Source organism: Taeniopygia guttata, chromosome 8 (genome assembly GCF_048771995.1).
Source record: "Taeniopygia guttata chromosome 8, bTaeGut7.mat, whole genome shotgun sequence".
In the NCBI taxonomy this organism is placed as follows: Eukaryota; Metazoa; Chordata; class Aves; order Passeriformes; family Estrildidae; genus Taeniopygia; species Taeniopygia guttata.
In genome coordinates this window covers 1842066-1862588 of record NC_133033.1, presented here as the reverse complement: position 1 = coordinate 1862588, position 20523 = coordinate 1842066, and the positions used below count along the sequence as shown (strand labels likewise).

General features: G+C 43.3%; 1 protein-coding gene across 1 annotated transcript in view; it reads left to right on the top strand.

The window, feature by feature from the left end:
• ROR1 (receptor tyrosine kinase like orphan receptor 1) overlaps positions 1-20523 on the top strand; it is a 147253-nt gene that overhangs the window by 112616 nt on the left and 14114 nt on the right. The window lies entirely within an intron of this gene.

The window sequence follows — 20523 nt, the reverse complement described above, 5'->3', positions numbered from 1 at the left end:
CAGGCTCTGAGAACTCCCCACGTTTTATTTTGGAGTTGAAACTTCTGTCTTGGGCAGTTTTTGAGAATATTCACTTCTATCTCTGATTTCAAAATACCTGCTCAAACCTGCTCACCTTTTCAGTGCCTTCTTGTTCTCAAGTGTGATCTCTGGCTGTCCTGACTGAGGTTGGGAATCAGTTTTGTGGTGCTGTGTCCAGCTTATTCACATCTCACATTGCAGAAAAATATTGAAAATCCACCTCTCCTGATGAGGGGAAGGAAACACAGAACCAGCTAAACCAGAAAATTCATCAATTAATGCAATGAATGCAATTACAAAAACCTGGGGAGGTGAAAGTTTCTGGCTCCTTATGGAAAATCTTCCATGAATTATTGCAGAGGATATAAATGAGGAGAAGCATCTGAGCACAAAAGGATGTTGTAGGATGCCCTCTAATGGACCAGCCTAAAATGTGGTTTTATCTGCCCTTGTGAAGGTGCCTGCTGTGGAATCCTGGAGTTTGTTTTGGAAGGGGAGCCCTTTGCTGGGATTTCAGCTCCCTTTGGTGATTCTGTGGGGTTCTGGGCAGGGAAGTTTCCTGCTGCTGTGGGATTTGGGGGCTATTGGGCTCTCCAGCAGTTTGGAGACTTAATGAATGAGGTGAGAAAATGGGGATTTTGTGCTGTTCCCACCTAGTTTGGGGGTTCTGAAATTTGTGGGGTTAAACAACACATCCTTGGTGGTCAGAACCCATGTGGGAGCAGTGTGATCACAGAGAGCTGGGCTGGAATTTCACTGTCTGGGCCACTCAGGATTGCCTCACTTTTTAAAACAAAATACATTTGGGAATCTTTTTTCCCATTTTGTCTTTCTGGCAAGGGGCTTGGTGTTTTTTTTGCTCCCCTTCCAAAAAAAACCCCACAACTTAAGCAGCTAAAATACACACAAAGGATGTGAAAAGGTGAAAAGAAAGGAAGATGTTGTCTTTAATAGTTGATTTTGTAGTTGCAATAGTTATGATTTTGTAACTAAAAGGGAATTTAATCACATTTCAGTTGCATGTTGTGAAATGCAGGAGGGAAATTGCCTGGAATTCTGGTTCTTTGTGTTTGCTGCTCCTTCCATGCAAAGAATATCCTGGGGACTGGATTGTGTGACTCTCATGTAGCCTTCTCCCTGTACAAGTTGAAAAATGAATTTTTAGCCATTAAATTAATTTTCTGGGTTTTTTTCTGTGCAAACCAATCCCATCTCTGGCAGTTTTCAAGCTGCAGGGTGAGAGATGAAGTATCTGGCTGTCCTCCCTCATCATCCTCCCTCTGGGGAAACACTTTGCTTGGGAATAGTCTGGAAGCTGGTTCAGAAAATTCAGGAAAAAACCTGATGGCAAGTTCCTGGGCCTGCTGTTCCCATGTCCTTATCAGTCAGCCATGGTGATATTTATTGTTCATTCACAGATTTCATTTGAGGATCCTGTTTTTAAAAATATCCACACACTCAGCCTTTTTCCCTCCGTAATTTATAGGTGCAGGGTGGGCAGCACTGCCTGCCCTGAACGTCCTTCCTTTAACTCAGCCCTGCTGGACAAGCTGTAAAACCCTTGGGATCACATTCCATGATCCTGCTCTGCTGCTCTGACTTAGCTGGGAGAAGCTTCTTTTGTTAAAAAAAAAAAAAAGAAAAAAAACAAAACCAAAAACCAAAAAACCCAACCAACCAACCAACCAAAACAAAACAAAACAAACAAAAAAAAAACCCACAAAAAAAAAAAAAAACCCAAAAAAACCCCAAAAAAGAACAAAACAAAAAAAAACCCCAAAAAAACCCCACAAGCCCTATTTGTGCTTTAGAAAGACATCATTATTGATTTTATATAATAATATAAAATATAATAGAAAAATAATATAAAATATAATAGAAAAATAATATAAAATATAATAGAAAAAGAATATAATAGGTAATATTATAGAAAATATTTAGAATAAATATAATATAAAAATTATTAAAATAATATAAAATGCGACATAAAATATTTAGAATTAAATATACTACAAAATAGAAAAATAATTTTAAATAATAGAAAAAATCTTTAAATCGTATATAAATACATAATATAATATAAAATATAATAGAAAAATGCATATAATTTTTAACATAAAATTTAAAATAATATATAAAAATACAATAGAATAATTATCTATATAATATTATATTATTATATCTTTGGGTGCTGTGGATGCAGGGCCAGCTCCAGGCAGCTCAGGGGATGTGAGCTTCTTTTAGCCATGAATTCTGATTTCAAACACAAATTGGGTTGGCTGGATAATTTTGGGGAGATCAAAAGCAGTGTTTTTGTCAGTCACTGGGGTATTTGTGCAATGTTCTGTGGCTGTGTACTGCACACACAAATTTATCACAGAATCCCAGGAGGGTTTGGGTTGGAAGGGACCTCAGAGATCCCCTAATTCCAACCCCCTGCTGTGGACACCTTCCTCTAAACCAGGAATTTGCACTGTAGCCATTGCTTCTCAAAATTTCCCCCATTATTTTTGAAGTTCCTGTGCTCCACATCCCTTTGAAAGTCACTTTTTATCCATCCTGCATAGTCCCTTAAGGACACAGAAATGTGTCTTCTCCTCAGGGGTGGCTGCAGAGATCAGAACCAGAACAGAACGAGGTCAGAGCACAGCAGAGCCCTGAGATGAGAGGATTTAATGTAAAAACAGAGATCCTTTGGCCTGGGAAATGGTTCTGTGCCCAATCTTTCTCTTCTTTTTGTCTCATTCTCCGTTGTTCCCCTTACCCTGAGCCTTGGCTTTGTGTTTATCCCAGACTTTACCCACTGCAGGAGAAATCCTGGACACAAATCACTGAAATTAGAGGTGGTGGAGCAAGAACTTCCACAAGAGATGCAGTGAGAAAGAAAAGAAAAATGCCAGTTTACATGGGCTGGTGTAAAAATGAGCTGGAAAAACCCTGCTGGAGTGGAATCCAGGGGGAAGAGTGCAGGAAAAAGCTCAGTATTTATTATTTATTGTGTTGTGAGCATGTTCTGAAGAGGTTCAACCTGGATGTGCATGGCAGGGATGTATTCCCAAATGGAATGTGTACATGCTGGTGCCAATATTCCTCTGGAACAGTCCCTTTGTTCTTCATGGAGCCTCTTCTATATATAAATATCCTAAATATGGCATTGTTTTGTTCTTTATTTAACCACTGGGAACGAGGAGAGGGGAAAAGAGGAGACAAGAGGGCTGTCATTTTAAGGAGCATCTGATTCATAAAATGAAATGGGGTTTGTGATTCCCAGAAATAAATTGCTCACAAGGCTTGAGAAACCACAAACCCCCCTGGATTTCCCCATCCTTTTCAGTGATTGAGATTTTTTTTTTCTTAAATTTTTCTTTTTTTTTTACTTTCAGCTAAACACATCTGGGTTTTTTAGTAAAACAGATCTTTTGTACGGTGGCTCTGTGTGCCAGCAACAAGAAAATGTGTAAGCACTGGCCAGCATCCAGGTGAGGCTTGGCCAACTGTGTGTGTTATTGTGGATTTCAAAGAGGAACACAAAGACTTTCCTCTTTTGGCCACAGAAGGTAAAATTTAGAAAGAAAAAATGCCAATCAAGAGGCCAGAACAGATTCACTGCTCCAGCAGCATCCTGGGAGTGATGTCCCTGTGCTCTGGCTGCCAGGTTTCTCTCCTGGAATCCTGGACTTCCAGCCTGTCCCACATTTTGTGGCTGGCACAGAAACTCCCTCCTGCTGTTCAGTGATGGAAATTCTGAATGAGGACTGGACACAAGTCCCAGGTGTTTTGCTGAGGGATCTTTTACAGTCCCACTGTGTGCTGGTGCAGCAGCTCGTTCCAACCCTGTGGGATCTGAAGTGGGATATTCCATGCAGAGGCCAATATAAATATATTTTGGGGGAAAAGAAGCCCCACTTGGTGCGAGGCTGGAGCCTGAGAGGCTGATGCTGACACAAACCATGTTCATCCTGCTGCATGACTTCATCCCAGGGAAAAGAATCCTCCCTCAGTGTGCCAGGGGCTCAGGCAGGTTATCTGCAGTGGGAATGTTCCTGGGGAGAGCTGGCCTTGTCCTCTCCACGGGCTCTTTGATCTGCTGCACACTTATCTCTCGTGCCACTGATGCCTCAGGTTTTGCCTTTTATATTTTCACATTCTGAGCTGCTTTAGTGTGTGGGTCTGGGCTTCACATCAGGGGATGCTGAGCTCTCTGCACAGAGCAGGGACACAAAACAATTCCTGCTCCAGCTGGGCACCAAGGACAAATGATCCAAATCTCAGCCCAGGAGCACAAACACCGTGGGCTGGAGAGAGAAAAACAAGCAGGGTGGGACTGCCTGGGCTGAAGCTGGAATGGGACAATGAACTCCAAGGTGCCAATGGAGCAGAACTGATCCCAGGGAGAGCCCCCGGGAGCGCTCGTGCATTTTGGGGCCATTTTGGTTCATTTGGGTGCAGCCCTGGCTGGGCTCTGGTGCTGCCCAAGGTGGATCCATGGAGGAGATCCTTTAATAAATCCCGAATTTATTCTGTGACTCTGCCCAGTTCTGCTCTAGGGCAGCCCCCACAAGGCATCACCACTGTCTCACCTTTCTTTCCCCTGGATTCTTCTGCTCTGGCACTGGGGACAGTGGAGTGGCTGCTGAGGGTGCTCAGGTTTTTGGGAGTCGTGCTCTTGGTTTTTCCTGAGTGAGCAAAAAGAACTGAAAACCTCTGGGTAAATGTAATACAGAATTTGGGAAGCCACAGTCGTGTCTTGTATGAAGTGAATTGGCTCCAGATCCTATTCCAGGGTGTTTTATCACCTAAGGGTACTTAGGTAGCTAAATATACACCTTATCTGGGAATGCCAGGCTCCTTTGCCTCTCTACCTCCCCTTATCTCCCAGACATGTGGGAAGCTGAGCCAAAGTGAGATTTAAGGTGTGTTAGGGGGGCCTGAACTGGAGCTGGTGCAGCTGGAGGACCACTGGGCACTGGTCTGGGGGGATCAGCCCAAAATATTGCAGGAGTGGCCTGGGACAGAAAATAAATGGAATCACAGGGTGGGCTGGGGTGGAGAGGAAAATCCCTTAAATCCCACCCAGTGCCACTCCTGCCATAGCAGGGACACCTCCCACTGTCCCAGGCTGCTCCAGCCTGGCCTTGGCACTGCCAGGGATCCAGGGGCAGCCACAGCTGCTCTGGGAATTCCATCCCAGCCAGGAATTCCTTCCCAAAATCCAACTGCTCCTGTCTGCTGTGGCCCTGCATCACCCACTGATCTTCATGTCAGCAGTGCTGCAAACAGCCAGGTTCTTTGCCCTGAAAAGCCTTAAAGTGTATTTTGTTACGCTGTGGCAAACCTACAGAAAAGAAATTGGCCTGGAGTTGGGCGAAAGATTGACCTTAGAAAGCGCTTTTGACTTTTAGAAGGGTGTCTGATAAGTGTTTCTGCAGCTTCCAGCTGAAGTGCTCCCTTATCTGTGGGCAGTGCAAACAGAAACCCCTCCTGCCCACACGTGCCCAGGAGCCAGGGCTGCATTATCTGAAAACAAATTAATTACAGAGGTGTCAATATTTTTTTAAGCAGGGAGCGAAGTGCATTAGAACTTGGGCATGGGGAGACAATGTGCCATTGAAAGCTGGCTTGGTTTTCCTTCCCTGCAGGGTCACCCACAGCTACTCAGGATGGGAATAAATATTTGGGGTGGAGGTGGCCCCTGTGGAACGCTCCAGGCAGGGTTTGAGGGGTTTGGGTTTGTATTTCCATCAGAATTCCACAGGCAGTATTCCCTGGCCTGGCATGTGGGATTTGTGGCCAGATCCTGGGGGCTGGGGGAGCTGACAGTGAGGATAACACTGAAAAAGGCATTTGTGCTGTTATTTTATATTTATTGCCTTTATTTATATATCAGTCACTTTATTTTTATTCATATATATATATATATTAAGACCTTATTGCCTTTTTTAACCCTGGATCCAGGAAATTCTCAAATCCCTCCCAGGGTCCTGGTTATTTATTGGACTCAATGATTTTTTCCCAACCTTTATAAATCTATGATTCCAAGGGGACTGATAAGTAAGGTACAGATATAGGATAAACTTTCCTTTCTCTAATTGGATATCTCAGTTATCAGTCTTTCCACAACACTAAAGAAATCCTGTGATGACATAATTTGACCCTGAGTTACAGACTCTCTGCATGTTTTCCTGATTTATTTAAAAAGGAGAAAAGTGGGGATCATTTGGAAGTTTTTGACAAGAGAAAGGCAAAAAAATAAATCAGGAAAGGCTGGAAAGTTGCATTATTTCTGCTGATCATTTCCTCCAGACCATCGTGTTCATGGAGATATTCTTCAACTGTTGTAAAAAATAATAAATATAATTAAGCCCAGTTGGCAGCCTGGGTTAAAGTGATAATAAACCCAGTCTTGTGAATTAAAACAACCAGCCCAACCTGCCAAATATTGTTCCCATTTGTTTGAACCCTGGTTACTGAGAATTTTAGACTTTCTGTACTGACAAATACTAACACTACATTTAACCTAAAACCATAAAGAAAGCTTCCAGAATTAAATAATAAAACTAAAATTAGAAGTGTGTAGTTTAAATAGAACTGTATAATATTACATAGTAGAAAACCTAAAGTTTAAATTTTTAAAATATAATAATATATATAAAATATATAATGAAAGTTTTAGAGCAGAAGCTAATCCTTCTTCTTCACAAGTTTAAGTAATATTATAATTTCATTTAAAAGTCCACATTACACACCACAAGTAATTAGTTATTAAGTTAAAAATAAAAATAATTTAAGTATAGTTTCTTAATTAAACACTTTATCCTTTAAAAGCCTTATAATAAAAGAAACACAGCTCCATTTTTAAGTTTATTAACATAAAATACTATAAAACTCACAGTTTATAAAACTGTAATATAAATAAAAACTAATAAACTTCAAGTCCAAACAAAAAATACCATCTCACACATTAAACTATAACCAAAAAAATTTAAACCCAACACCCATTAATGCCTTAATGTCACCCTTTTTCCTGGGTGTCAGGGTTGGAATTCATCCCCAGGAAAGGGGATCTGTGTTCCTAAACTCCACATTAAGGCTGCAGCTGAGCCTGCTTGGAAGCAAAATTATTTGGTTTGATTAAGCATTCTGAGCTTATAAACATTGCTTTTATTATTTATTAATAAATAAATATATATCTATAATTAATATTAAGATAATAAAATATTTATTATTTATTAACAAAACAAATTGTGGGTTTATTATATAATAAACTATATTATAAAATATACCTATTTATTGTAAATAATATCTATTTTATTATATTCAAATAAAACTTGCACAGCCCCTCACCCAGCAGAGAGGAGGGAGATGCTGGCAGTGCTTCAGAGCAGAGGTATAATCTGCTTTTCCCATATTTCATGTGGTCATTCCAGGTAAGAGCTCTTTTGAAGCCAACCCCAAAATCCCTCGTGGAGCTGCTCAAAGCTTGCAGCAGCACTTGGGGCCAAACCAAGTTTTGGGTTTTTGTGAAGCATTCCAGTGCTCAGGAGGGGGAGGTTTGCTCTTTAAGACAGTTTTAATCAAAAAATTCTCATTTAGCTCTAATCAGAGGGACATTTTTAAGTGGCTTAGAGGGATTTCTTTGAGGCTGAAGGCTGTGAGGAAAATTCTGACAATATTCCAGTGCCAATATTCCAGTGCCAATGGATTTCTGGCCTGGGTCAGGTTTCAGTCCTGGCTCAGCAGAGCCTGGCTTTGCAAGGACTTGGCTTGAATATCTGTTGTGTGCTCAAAGAGGACTAATAAAACCCAATGTTTTAGACAGTCTCTAATTCACGTGAGATTAAACCTGATTTTTGTTATGCTCGAGGCAACACAGGAAAATTACTGATCTGCTGTTTGATTTGTAAATCCAACCCAGTTCCTTCTTCAGTGGACTGTCACTGCAGAGCTGCTAAAATAGAGGTGGGAGGTGTTGTTTTGGGGACAAAGATTGTATTTTACAGTGGAAAATACACCTCAGGCCAGGGCTTTGGGAGCTTTCTATTCTGTTTTGGACATTTGCTGGTCTACCTTATGCAGTTAAAAAATAAAATGCAACAAAAAGTTGAATTATTTGAAACCAAGGTCCTTGAGTTGCCTCCCCACCAGGCTGTGGTGGGTTCAGAGCCATTGCAAGGATTCAGTGCTGCAGGAGAACAGATAATTTGAGTTTTTCTGCTCCCCACTGCCTCTGTTGTCCAGTGTTTTACTCCTGGGGAAGAGTGGAAAGGGCTGCAGGTGGAGGAGGGAAGAAGGGAAATAATTCTATAACCTGGGTGTAAAATGGTGTAAAATGGTCTCTGGCTGTCATTAGTTCAGTGTAATTGAGTCAGAAAACTGACAGATGAAATTGTGACTTAATTACGATTTTTTGGAAGAGAAAATGGAAAATTTCTCAGGTGGAACAAGTGGCTTTCAAAGTCCTTGTTTTTCTTCAAACTCCACAGTGTCTGGTGACCAAATGCTGCTCTAGAACTTTCCTGGGAGTGGCTGGGTGGAAGGGAGGAATAAAGAACTTCTCACACATTTCAGAGCCCACTTACAATATCTGAGGGCATCTCCAAGGCTCCCCTGGGCCACAAGGCCTTTAATTATGAGGGAAATCCTATTTAAAGGCCTATCATGTTTCTGTGGTCACAGTAAAACCTCTCACACAAGCCAGCAGTAAAATCTCAGTGGGCAAATCTCAATCTCTGTCTCATTTTGTGCTTTTTCTTCAGTGCTGTTGCTGATATTCCTTAAACAAATCCTGTCCTGCTCATTTGCTTTTGTGATGATGGGGAACCAGGGAAAAGTGGAGCACTGAGGGATCTGCTGGAGGTTCAGCAGATCCAAAACTCAGCTCTGGGCACAGCTTCCAGCAGGATTTTGGTTTGTCTGCTGGAAGTGAGGCTGGAAGTGAGGCTGGAAAATGAATGAAGATGAATTTCAGTGTTTGAAATTCAAACAGTGCACTAGTGAAAGCTCCTGCTTGTGGCAGGAAGTATTCACGAGAACAAAAAGTAGGGATAATAATAATAATAATAATAATAATAATAATAATAATAATAATAATAACAACAACAACAACAACAACAACAATTGTTTCCTGTCCTTGGTGTTCTTTCAGCCACATGAAAAGTCCTCTCTGTATGGAAATCCTTCCTTTCCGTGGGCACTTTGGGAATGAGTTTTCCTACAAGGATAACATCACTGCTCAGCCTGTGTGTAGTTATTACTCCCTCCCAGTCTCTGCAGATCCATCACAAAGTCCTGCAGTGCAAGGGAGAAGATTATAAGGTGTTACATTATTTATCCTGATAATTAAAACCACTCCTGACGTTCCAGCTCTGGCTGTTCAAAGCAATAACCCCAGGCCACCTCAAATACTGTAAAAGGAGTTAATCATCCATTTCTGAGTGTGTCAAGTTTATTGATCTTGTTAACAGGAAAACATGTGTGGTTACCTGGGTGAGGAAGGAAAACACTTATTATCTGAGCTGGTATTTGGATGCTGTTGTTGGTGCCTGAGCCAGCCAAGATCAGTGCTCAGCAAAAATGAATCACAAATGTTACCCTGCCATGGTTCCCCAGCCAAATTTCTTGTGTGGGTGAATTTACTTTAAACAAAAAATTTTCTCTCCATTCTGATTTTGCTCCAGATGAATGGACACATTATTTTGCCACAGTTCTGCCCAGCAATTAGCACCAAGGACACTTTGCAAGTCTCCTCTCAAAGGTCACAGCTGGTTTAGAGGTTTGGGGAGCTTAAAGTGAGAAGGGACTGATGCCTTGTGGGGGCTGCCCTAGAGCAGAGCTGGGCAGAGTCACAGAATAAATTCGGGATTTATTAAAGGATCTCCTCCATGGATCCACCTTGGGCAGCACCAGAGCCCAGCCAGGGCTGCACCCAAATGAACCAAAATGGCCCCAAAATGCACGAGCGCTCCCGGGGGCTCTCCCTGGGATCAGTTCTGCTCCATTGGCACCTTGGAGTTCATTGTCCCATTCCAGCTTCAGCCCAGGCAGTCCCACCCTGCTTGTTTTTCTCTCTCCAGCCCACGGGGTTTGTGCTCCTGGGCTGAGATTTGGATCATTTGTCCTTGGTGCCCAGCTGGAGCAGGAATTGTTTTGTGTCCCTGCTCTGTGCAGAGAGCTCAGCATCCCCTGATGTGAAGCCCAGACCCACACACTAAAGCAGCTCAGAATGTGAAAATATAAAAGTTAAAACCTGAGGCATCAGGACCATCCCCACTGCTGTAGAACTTCTCTCTTTGGGTATGGCTCCGTTCTGGGGATTTTCAATGAACTGGGGCACATCTTTGGGGAAAACAAGGGGTCATGTTGATTTGATCTGTCCTTAACTTCTGAACACACTCGTGCACAGGGTCAGATGCCCCTTTAGGATCCTAAATGTGCGACCACTCCTCCCTTTACAGCCCAGCTCTTGGCTCTGAGAGGTCACTTTTCCACAAGCTCCTGGGATTGCCCCCAGCTCTGTCACCACCTCCAGCCCTGGGTTGTTATGGGTTCATTCCAGCCATTCCATGGTTTGGTTTGGGTGCTGTGAGGGCAGCAGATGTGGAGTGATTTGGGTTTTCCCAGGATGGGTGGGAGCAAGGACAGCCCACGATATCCTGCAGAGATCATGGAGAGGTTTCTTCTACAGCTCTGGGATGGAAATTGCCTCACCCTCCCTGTGTTTAAATTCCTTTAGCAGTTCCTCTCTAATGTCTTCTTTAGCTGCTTTGGGAATAGAAACTATTTTATTACATTTAAATGATAAATTTAACTCTTTTAATGCCTTTAACTCTGGTGACAGTTCCACCATTTCCATCTTGTGAGAAACAAATATGAATTACAGCAGAAACTCTTCATCTTGGACTTGAGAGCATCAAAAAGCCTCCTTTGCACTGTTGGCAGCTCTGACAGTTTTGGAAACCTCCTTGTCTGTCTTTTGCTCCTCGTGGTAATTTTTCAGCATTTATTTAAAATTCAGTGGTGTCAGTTTTTCCTCCTCAACAGGTATCAATTAGCCCAGGAGTATCAGATGAGGATTTGCCTTTCCAGGAGTGCTCCCATCTTTTGGAGACTGGGAAAGAGCAAGAGATAATGAGAGAAAATATTATTCCAGCAATGATAAACATGAGGGAAGGCTCTGGGGAGTGTTTTGGGATCTGATCTCAGCTCTGTGGGGATAAACCTGAGGAACTCTGGGCTTCAACTCCGTATTTTCCATGAATAACATGGATTGTTACTCCATCCTTGGCTTTGCAGACAAAACAGGCAATTGTGGTCTTGCCAAAATAAAGCTCCTAGGCTGGATCAAAGGAGCAGCAGGGTAGGAATATCAGGGTTTCCTTTGATTTCCACCTCTAAATGCTGCATGCATGGGGGTGTGCCTGCCTTTTAAATGATGTTTGGCTTAATCCTCGAGGTTTTTATGCAGTTGCAAAATCCATGTTTCATATTGCAAGAGCACGATAAGAGTGAGTATTGATCTGAGAATTTCACCCACTCCGAGATAAAACCCAGCTTTAATTGATCCAGTGCAACTGCTCGAGTGTGCAAGAACAGATGTTATTAAAACAAGGTTCTAGAAACAAGTCTGTTATCTTAAATAATATTTTTCCACAGGGAGAAACCATTAATATCAGCCATATCATGCATTTGAACTTATCAATACCAATTAATTCCAGATTTGCAGCTGAAATGTTGGTGGCACAGGTAGGAAGTTTGGCAGACATGCTTTAATTTGCATCAAAACACCCCAATAATCATGTGTAAAATGCATTAAAAAATTTGTGATCCATTCCCAGTGGCACATTAACATAATTACTTCTAATGCAAACCTCCAGGGGATTCATATTCTCAATTAGTGGCACACTGGAATAATAAAATAAAACTAAATAAATCAATTGGGATAGTTTTATGTGTTGAGAAATATCAATAAATTCCATATCCTAAAAGTTAGGTCCAGGAAAGTGGGTGCATTTTTAGCCATGTGAATTTTAAAATGTGCTTGTTGTGGGGGATGAAAAAGGTTTTTTTCACCTTGAATACCAATTATTGGTTGTAAAAAGTCTGTGAAGGGACAGCATTTTAGATGTTTTCTACAGACTCAGACAAACAATTCAAATTTGTAGAGTTTCAAACTGGTTGGCCTTGAAAAATTAGATGTTTCCAACAAAAAAAAAAAAAAGTTTAGAGTTTATGTAATAATTCTTTTAATGGTGCTGCCAGAAAACAGGCAGGAAGGTGTGTTGGAACATATTCACTTTTTTGGGCTAACATGAAGAAGAAGCAGTGACTGGCTGGGTTTTTTTCCTAGAAACTGAAATTTTGGGAGGGATTTGTCCCATTTTGGAGTAGAAAACTGCCATTTTTTCACAATTCTTTCCTCAAAGCAGGAATTTCAGAATTTAGGGCTGGGCATCCTTCTCAAGGCTATCCAAAATGTGAATAATTGGGCCATAAATTCTTAATATTCCAGCCCTCCCTCCTGAAATGTGAGTGGTTTGGTCCCAGGGTGGTTCCTGGAGTGTGGTTGCTTCACTGGGGTCTGAGCAGCCTCCAGAGGGAGGGAAGATGTTTTTAAGGAAAACAAACAGGTTTTTTTCTCCATGCTTTATCCCATTTCCATGAGGGCACAGAGGGACAGCTCTTCATTCCCACTGGAGCCAATTTTCCCCTGGTGTTTGTTGTCTTAAGCAGGAATTTCTTATCTCCAAAAGGATCTTTTCCACAGCCCATTCCCAGTTTGGGATCCCTTTAAAACTCTGGCGATTCCCAGATGAGGAATTTGTGGGGTAGGGGCTGGATTTGTGGGGCAGATTTATGATGGAGCTGCAGTTTTTGTGAGCTTCCAATGTTTTCACAGTTGTGAGGTTTGACCAAATAATTCAGTTGGACCAAGTGCTCAAAAAGGGTTTGGATTTAGCCCCAGCTCAAGTTTGTGATGCTCCTAAACCCAACAATCCCACACTGCTGAGGAAAACTCAGTGTTCCCACCCAGGCCTAACTCCCAGCAAGGTTCTTGAGGAAAATCCATTCTCTTAAAGCACTCTGGAATTCCACAGAGCCATGGAAAAGCCCTCTGAGATGGAGTGCAGCCACCCCCAACTCTGCCCCACATCCACGGGGGTTTTCAATCCCTGCAGGGGTGGGGACTCCACCAGCCCCAGTCCTAATGCCTGATCACCTTTTCCATGAAAAAATGCTCCAAATATCCAACCTAAACCTCTCCTGGCACAACTTGAGGCTGTTTCCTCTCATCCTGCCCTCTGGGAGCAGAGCCTGACCCCCTCTGGCTGCCCTCTCCTATCAGGGAGATCTTTTTATCTGTGAAATAAAAAGAGAATTAAACCAGCTAATTTTGGCAAATTAGAGCTTGCTATTATTTTTGCAGCAATTGTGGACTCCGTTTATTGATGGGTGCAAATTTCTGGTCAACTAATAGCTTAAACAAGCTAACATTATAGGTATTATTTTTAATTAACTTGTGCTGAGGCATGTGTTTCACTTTTAATTCAAGTGTCAGGCTTGTGAAGTCTGTTTCTCATCATGCTTAAGGTTAAAATATTAGGTCACCAGAAGAAAGAGCTATTTGAGGCACAGAAGACAAATTAAATGTTAGGAGGAAGGAGAGGGGAGGGAGGAGCAGAAATAAAGCTGTGACTCCAGAAAATAAGGGAAAGCAGGAAAGAGTTAGGGAGAGATAAAATGGGCTGAAACCCATTTTATGAGGCTCAATATTGCAGGTTTTTCTATCAGTTTGAAGAGTTCAAAGCTGCATTTGCAGCATTCTGACACCCAGGAAGGGTTGGGACGTTGCTTTCTAGAATATCAGAATCTGAATTTTCAGAATTTAGGGCTGGGCAACCTTCTCAAGTCTAACCAAAATGTGCATAATTGGGCCCTAAATTCTGAATATTTCCTCCCAGCTAGGAGGGATTTGGACAAAAAACCTGAAGGATGTGGCCAAGCTCTTAGAGGAAGTCTCTTCCCTTTTCCTTGGTGTCAGTTCCCAGCAGTGTGTAGGACATGGATGAGGATGGGGTGGGCTCCAGCCCATCCATCCCCTCCCAAGGCCCCTCAGACCATCAACCACGGGGTCTGGGATGACTCAGGGCAGAGCAACTGCAGATTTATGGGATTCTTTTGGGATGGAAGGATTGGCAGCTCCACCCCAACCTCCTTCCTGGAGCTCCGTGCCCGATGAGAGGTGGGCAAGGGGGGCTGAGACCCCTGAGGCTCCAGGAGGGAATCCAGCAGGAGGGAGGGGATTTTTCTGGGGGTTTTCTCTTCTGAGAGAGGAGGCAACATTCAGCACATGTAATCCTGTCCCTCTTGACTGCTCTTCAAAAACATTTCACCTTTTTTTCCCCCCTCTGCATTTTGAAACTTGGACGAGCTGAGCTTCCAAACGTGACCTGAAAATGGCTCTGTCAAACAAACCACCAGTGCCAGGAGTTCCTGCCATTCCCAGAACTCTGAAAATGTGATTTTGAACGTATATTCCGTTCATCCTGAATCCTGGTGTCAGGAATCTGCCAGGACAGACCCAATTCTGCTCCTGAGGCTGTTCCCCAAACAGCTGCAGCTGCTGAGCCCCCCACCTGCAGGAGCTGTGTCAGCAAAGGGACACTTAGGAGGGGAAAACATCCCTGAAGCTGACTCTCAAGGCTGATTGATTGATTTTTGATCAATATTTAGCTCTAATTTGTAGCCCTTATGTGGCCTGGCTTCCCTGCTGCCATCCCACTGCAGATCCATTCAAGCAGCATGCCAAACCCACAGGAATTTTGGATTATTTATCCATATCTGAATTGGAGACATCATTCAAAGAAACCATCAGTCTGAACAGTGAGGTAACAACTCAGTAAAGCAATTCCTTAAGCAGATCCTATTTAATTATTTATTAAATTTATTTTATTATTTAATTATTAAATTATTAATTCTTTTTTTAATTACAGAGTCCTAGAATGGTTTGGGTTGAGGAGGACACTCCTGCCAGAAGCAGGGACACCTTCCACTATCCCAGGCTATTATTATTGTTGTTGTTATTATTGTTATTATTAGTATTAGTAATAATTTATTCATTAATAGATGCTATGGGATTCTATAATGATGTCAAAGCACAACATAATTAATTTTTTACTTTCTCTGCTTTCCCAGTGACCCATTTCAACCCTGGCTGCCTTGTGCTTTTCAAGGGGTGTCAAACAGCAACACCTTTTATTCCCCAGAATTTTCCCCTAAATTACACAATGACATGCAAGTCTGGGCAGTTCTCCTCTTTCTGCAAAGTGAAATGCAGGAATTTGCTGAAATATAATCATGAAACAGAGCCAAGGTGTTCCCATTTTCCAAGTGAGGCACAAGGAACTGGGTTTTGCTCTTTGGAAAGTATGAGAGAATTTTATTCATCTGTTTGCTTTAAGGGAGATCTGCCAAGTCAAAACCCTTTCATTTCATCCTGTGTGTAGCTGGAACATGAGGAAGGAACAAAATATAATTTATTTAACAATGTACAAATAATTTATACAGAGAGGGGGCACTGGGTGTACATAGCCATAAAAATAATTTATTGCTACACCTTGTAATTAGACAGAGAAAAGAAAGACAAAATGTCTTTCACTTTGTCAGTGAAAAAAATGTCTGCAGTCTTCACCCAGAGCCAAAACTTTTCCATCTCCACTTGGTAGATCTGGGAGATAATTCAACATTTATTTGCTTTTGCTCTTCAGATTGGTTAATTCTTATAAATCAACCTTCTCTGCATTTACACCTTAATTAATCCTGGCTTTTGGGACACTCAAAGCAGTTGGGACTTTGTCTTGCCTTGTTCTGTTCTCTCCTTTGGCCATTTTTGCTCAAGATATCCAAATTAGTTCTGTATTTATGATTCTTTCTTGCAGGATACTCATTTAAATCCTTCTTAAAGCAAAAATGGGAAGAAGGAAAGGAAAGGAAAGGAAAGGAAAGGAAAGGAAAGGAAAGGAAAGGAAAGGAAAGGAAAGGAAAGGAAAGGAAAGGAAAGGAAAGGAAAGGAAAGGAAAGGAAAGGAAAGGAAAGGAAAGGAAAGGAAAGGGAAAGGGAAAGGAAAGGAAAGGAAAGGAAAGGAAAGGAAAGGAAAGGAAAGGAAAGGAAAGGAAAGGAAAGGAAAGGAAAGGAAAGGAAAGGAAAGGAAAGGAAAGGAAAGGAAAGGAAAGGAAAGGAAAGGAAAGGGAAAGGGAAAGGAAAGGAAAGGAAAGGAAAGGAAAGGAAAGGAAAGGAAAGGAAAGGAAAGGAAAGGAAAGGAAAGGAAAGGAAAGGAAAGATCCATGGGGTGTGGTAGGAATGACCACACAGTTACAGCATCTCTGGAATATGCTTTTTAAATATATTGGATTGTAATAATAAATACAACATGATCTCACAGGTTCAGTTTTTCTATCAATACACGAAATTCTTCCAAATGAACTCACATTAAAGCCTGGTTACAAAGCTTTTGCTGAACTGAGTTCCTGGACTTGTTGGCATTTGCTGGAAATGTTGTTTAAATTTGGGTGATTTCTTGTCGTTTAGAAAAAAAGGGCTGGCAAAGAACATTCAGGATGTTGAGAGGTGGAGTTTGACAGAGAACCTTGCAGAGATGGTTTGTGTTTAGGAGCCAGTGTCAGAGGAGGTGATACCACAAAGCCCCTCCAGGCTCAGTGTGAAGCACTGAAATCAATATTGCAGTCTGATTGTTAATGTTTCTCTGCATGGGGATGCCCAAAAAGCTGCAGAGGCAGAAATTCTGCCCAGTTTCAGAAAGAAGCTCCCCTGGGAGGGGCCCAGCCTCTGGATTCACTGGAGCTTCACACCAGGAGCAGCTGAGATAAAGAGATGGAATCAGAGAATGGGCTGGGCTGGAGGGGATCTTAGAGAGATTTTGGTTGTGGACACCCTTCAAAGCTCCTCCTCGGTTTTCTGTGAGTTGGAGCAATCAGATCCTCAGAGACACCTGAGCACGGTGTCAATTAATCCTCGGTGCTACAGTTACACCAAGCAGGAGGTGTAGGCACAAGGGGAAGTGCAGCAGGATCCAAAAGCAATGGGCCAGCTCCAAAATAAACACCCAGGCTGGAAATATTGACAGGGGAAAAGAAAACAGAGTGGGAACCAAATCTGAAAAGAAAGAATCTCAACAGTGCTGTATCATCTGTTGGACATTAAAATCCAGCTCTTTGTCCTGTGCAGCCTTCACCCAACGCTCAGAGGAGCTTTTTGGGGTGCAGGCAGTGCAAGGAGCAGGAATCTCTTGGAACCCTGGATGCTGAGAATTTGGGACTTTCTGTGCTGACAGCCACTGACCCCCAGGAGAACACTGCACTGACCTGAGGCAGTGGAGAAGCTTCCAAAATGGAATGACAGAACTGGGATTGTGGGTGTGCAGTTTGAATAGAAGTGTGTAATGTCTTAGGGTGGAGAATTTAAGTTTAAGTTTTATATATTTATTAAATTTATTTTATTTAAAATTTATTTATTTAAACTTGGAGTTTTAAGTTTTATATATTAATAGAATAATAGAGTTTTAAGTTTTGTATATTACTAGAATAATGGGTATATATAGTAATATATATCTAGCAAGATGGAGGTTTTAGGCAGAAGCTGGTCTTTCTTCACCTTCTTCTCCATGGGTTTGGGTGGTTTTGTGTAATTGGATAAAAAGTCCCCATTGCAGGCACGGGTGGTTGGTTGTTGGGTTAAAAGTAAAAATAATTCAGGTGTCATTTCTTAATTGGATAGTTGCAGAGAGAGAGAGATGGGGCTCCATTTGTAGTTTGTTAGAGTGAAGGGCTGCAGAACTCAGGGTTTGTGAGACTGAGATAAGAACCAACAAACATCTGAGTCCCAACAAGAAATTCTGCCTTGTGCGTTTAATCCCAACTCTGGCAAAAAAAGAAGCCAAGACTCCACAGGAATGAGTTATGGGGCAGCTCCCAGACCCCAAATCCTGTGCTGTGCTTGGGCTGGAATTGTTCCTGTCCTCCCCACTCCAGCCAGAATTTGCACAAGTGATTCAAGCCCATCCACAATCAGAAACGCCTGCAGGCTTGCACTGATTTCCAGCTCGTTAGGATTCAATCATTAGGATTTAAGCTCGGCTGTAAATGTTAACACGTTAATTGCTGGGTCAGGCCTAATTTCCATCCTGCTGGAGGCAAAGGGACTTTTCCTTGTGCAGGATCGGGATCCAGAGGCAGAAACACATCGGAGCAGGGATGAGGTGATTCCTTACACAGAGCAGGTGAGGGATGCCAAACAGCACTGCGGGCTCAGCCTTGATCCCAAGAAACTGAGAGCTGTGCTTAAAGCAAAAAACTGATAATAGCAAAAAAACTGAAAATAGCTGTATTTAAAGCCAGAGCGCTGGCAGGGGGCAGCAGGAGGTGGGGAATGTGTTGAAGCTGCAGGAGCCCTTCACGCTTCTGTGGGTTCTGCTGTTTTCCCTGTGGGAATTCCCTGGATGTAGCCCCAGGGCAGAGCTGGTGGCATCCTGGCCCTTCCTCTTCACTCTAATCTTCCCCTCCTGGGATTTTCTGCAAAATCCCGCTCCTCAGGGCATTTCCAGCCAGGTGAGCTGGTGTCCCTGCTCACTGCCACTCCTTTGTGCAGTCCCCCAGTGAAATTCCGTGATAAATTTATCCTGGAGCAAAGGAGGCTCAGGGCCCTTCTGGCTCTGCACAGCTCCTGCGGGGTTTGGGATCTGCTCCAGGAACAGGGACAGGAGGAGAGGGAACGGCCCCAGGCTGGGCCAGGGCAAGCTCAGGATATTGGAAAAATATTTGATATAAACTGGATAGATATAAATACTGGATGTTTCCAGAGCCAGCAGAATAAAGATTTTGTCACCAGAGTGACTCCCTGCAGGAGCCCAAGGGTGTGGCTGTGGATCCCTGCTTGCATCTCAGATGTCGTTGTTACCTGAGTCCCTGAGGCACCTCAGCCTTCCCTGGGGCTGTTAATGAGGAGTTTAACTGGCAGATAAAGTCCTGCTTTTGCAACCCAGCTTCCAAGGTGCTTGGGAATACCTTGGAACCATCATCCAGGGAAACCTGGAGCCCTTCCCACCGATTTCCCAGTGGTGAGGTGGCCGTGGAGGAGGTTTCACAGAATCCACAGAATGACTGGTTTGGAAGAGACCTTCAAGATCATGGAGTCCAGCCCAGCCCCAACACCTCAGCTAAACCCTGGCACCCAGTGCCACATCCAGGCTTTTAAAACACACCCAGGGATGGTGACTCCACCACCTCCCTGGGCAGCCATTCCAGAACTTCATCACCTTTCTGTAAAGAACATTTTCCTGCTATCCAGCCTGTATTTCCCTTGGAAACACAGCGTGAGGCTGTGTGCTGTGTTCTGTCAGTGCTGCCTGCAGACAGAGCCCAGCCCCAGCTGAGCACAGGCACCTTTCAGGAGCTGTGGGGAGCGCTGAGGTCAGCCCTGAGTCTCCTTTTCTCCAGGCTGAGCACCTGTCGGAATCTGTGGGTATTGGTGATTCCCAGATTGTAGAAAGTCTCTGTCTTTCTGCCCCGCTGCCAAAGAAGAAGCCATAATTTGTCTGTGCTGGTTTCAAGGTTGTTTATTCTGTTTATCTCTAACATGTTCTGCTGCCCTGCCGCAGCTCTGTCCTGCAGGGCAGCGTGTGGGGCTCTGCCCTCAGTGGGATGGTACAAACATTAAATACCACAAACTACCTGTGCTGGATTTACAATAACGTGCCAATATCTGTCACCTACGTTGGACAGTGTGTCCCCAGCCTAAACCAACAGAAAAATGCCAACACTGCAGTAAAACATGGAGGGCATGAAGAAGGAGAAAAAGGACAAGACACACCCAATTCCTCCATCTTGTCCCCTCTGAACCCCTAATCTAGAAATCTAAAATTTTACTTTTGCACCCGTGCCACGCTTAATTATTACTCTTATCAAACACTCAAAGCTTGTAATTCATCCTGTAAGATTGAAAACTCTTTTCCATGGACAGAGATCACAGCCAGTGTCTCTGGGGGCTCTGTCCAGGGGGGTCCCAGACCTGCCAGGGCAGCCAGAGGGAAGCTCTGGATTCCCACAAGCACCCCCAGCTCCCTCAGGGGTTCCTCACAGGGTTTGTGCTCCCAGCCCCTCTCCAGCCTCGCTGTCCTTGTTTCCATCTCTCCCATCCCTCTTTCCCACCCCTTCGCCTTCACACTCATCAATTATTGCTCTTAATCCCCGGGGTTTGGCTCCTCGCTCTGAACGCTGCGGGAACCCCGGGGCGCTGCTCTGGGAGCCCGGGGGATGGGGTGGCTGGGATTTGGGGATTTTGGGATGTTGGGATGTCCTGGCAGGCGATCCCAGCGCCTCTCCCCGCTAATCCCATTACTGCCGCTGGCCGCGGTGACAGCGCGCTGGGAGCGCACAAAGAACGGGCGGCTTCAAAGAGCCCCCACGGAATTTGCATTTCCAAACTCTCACA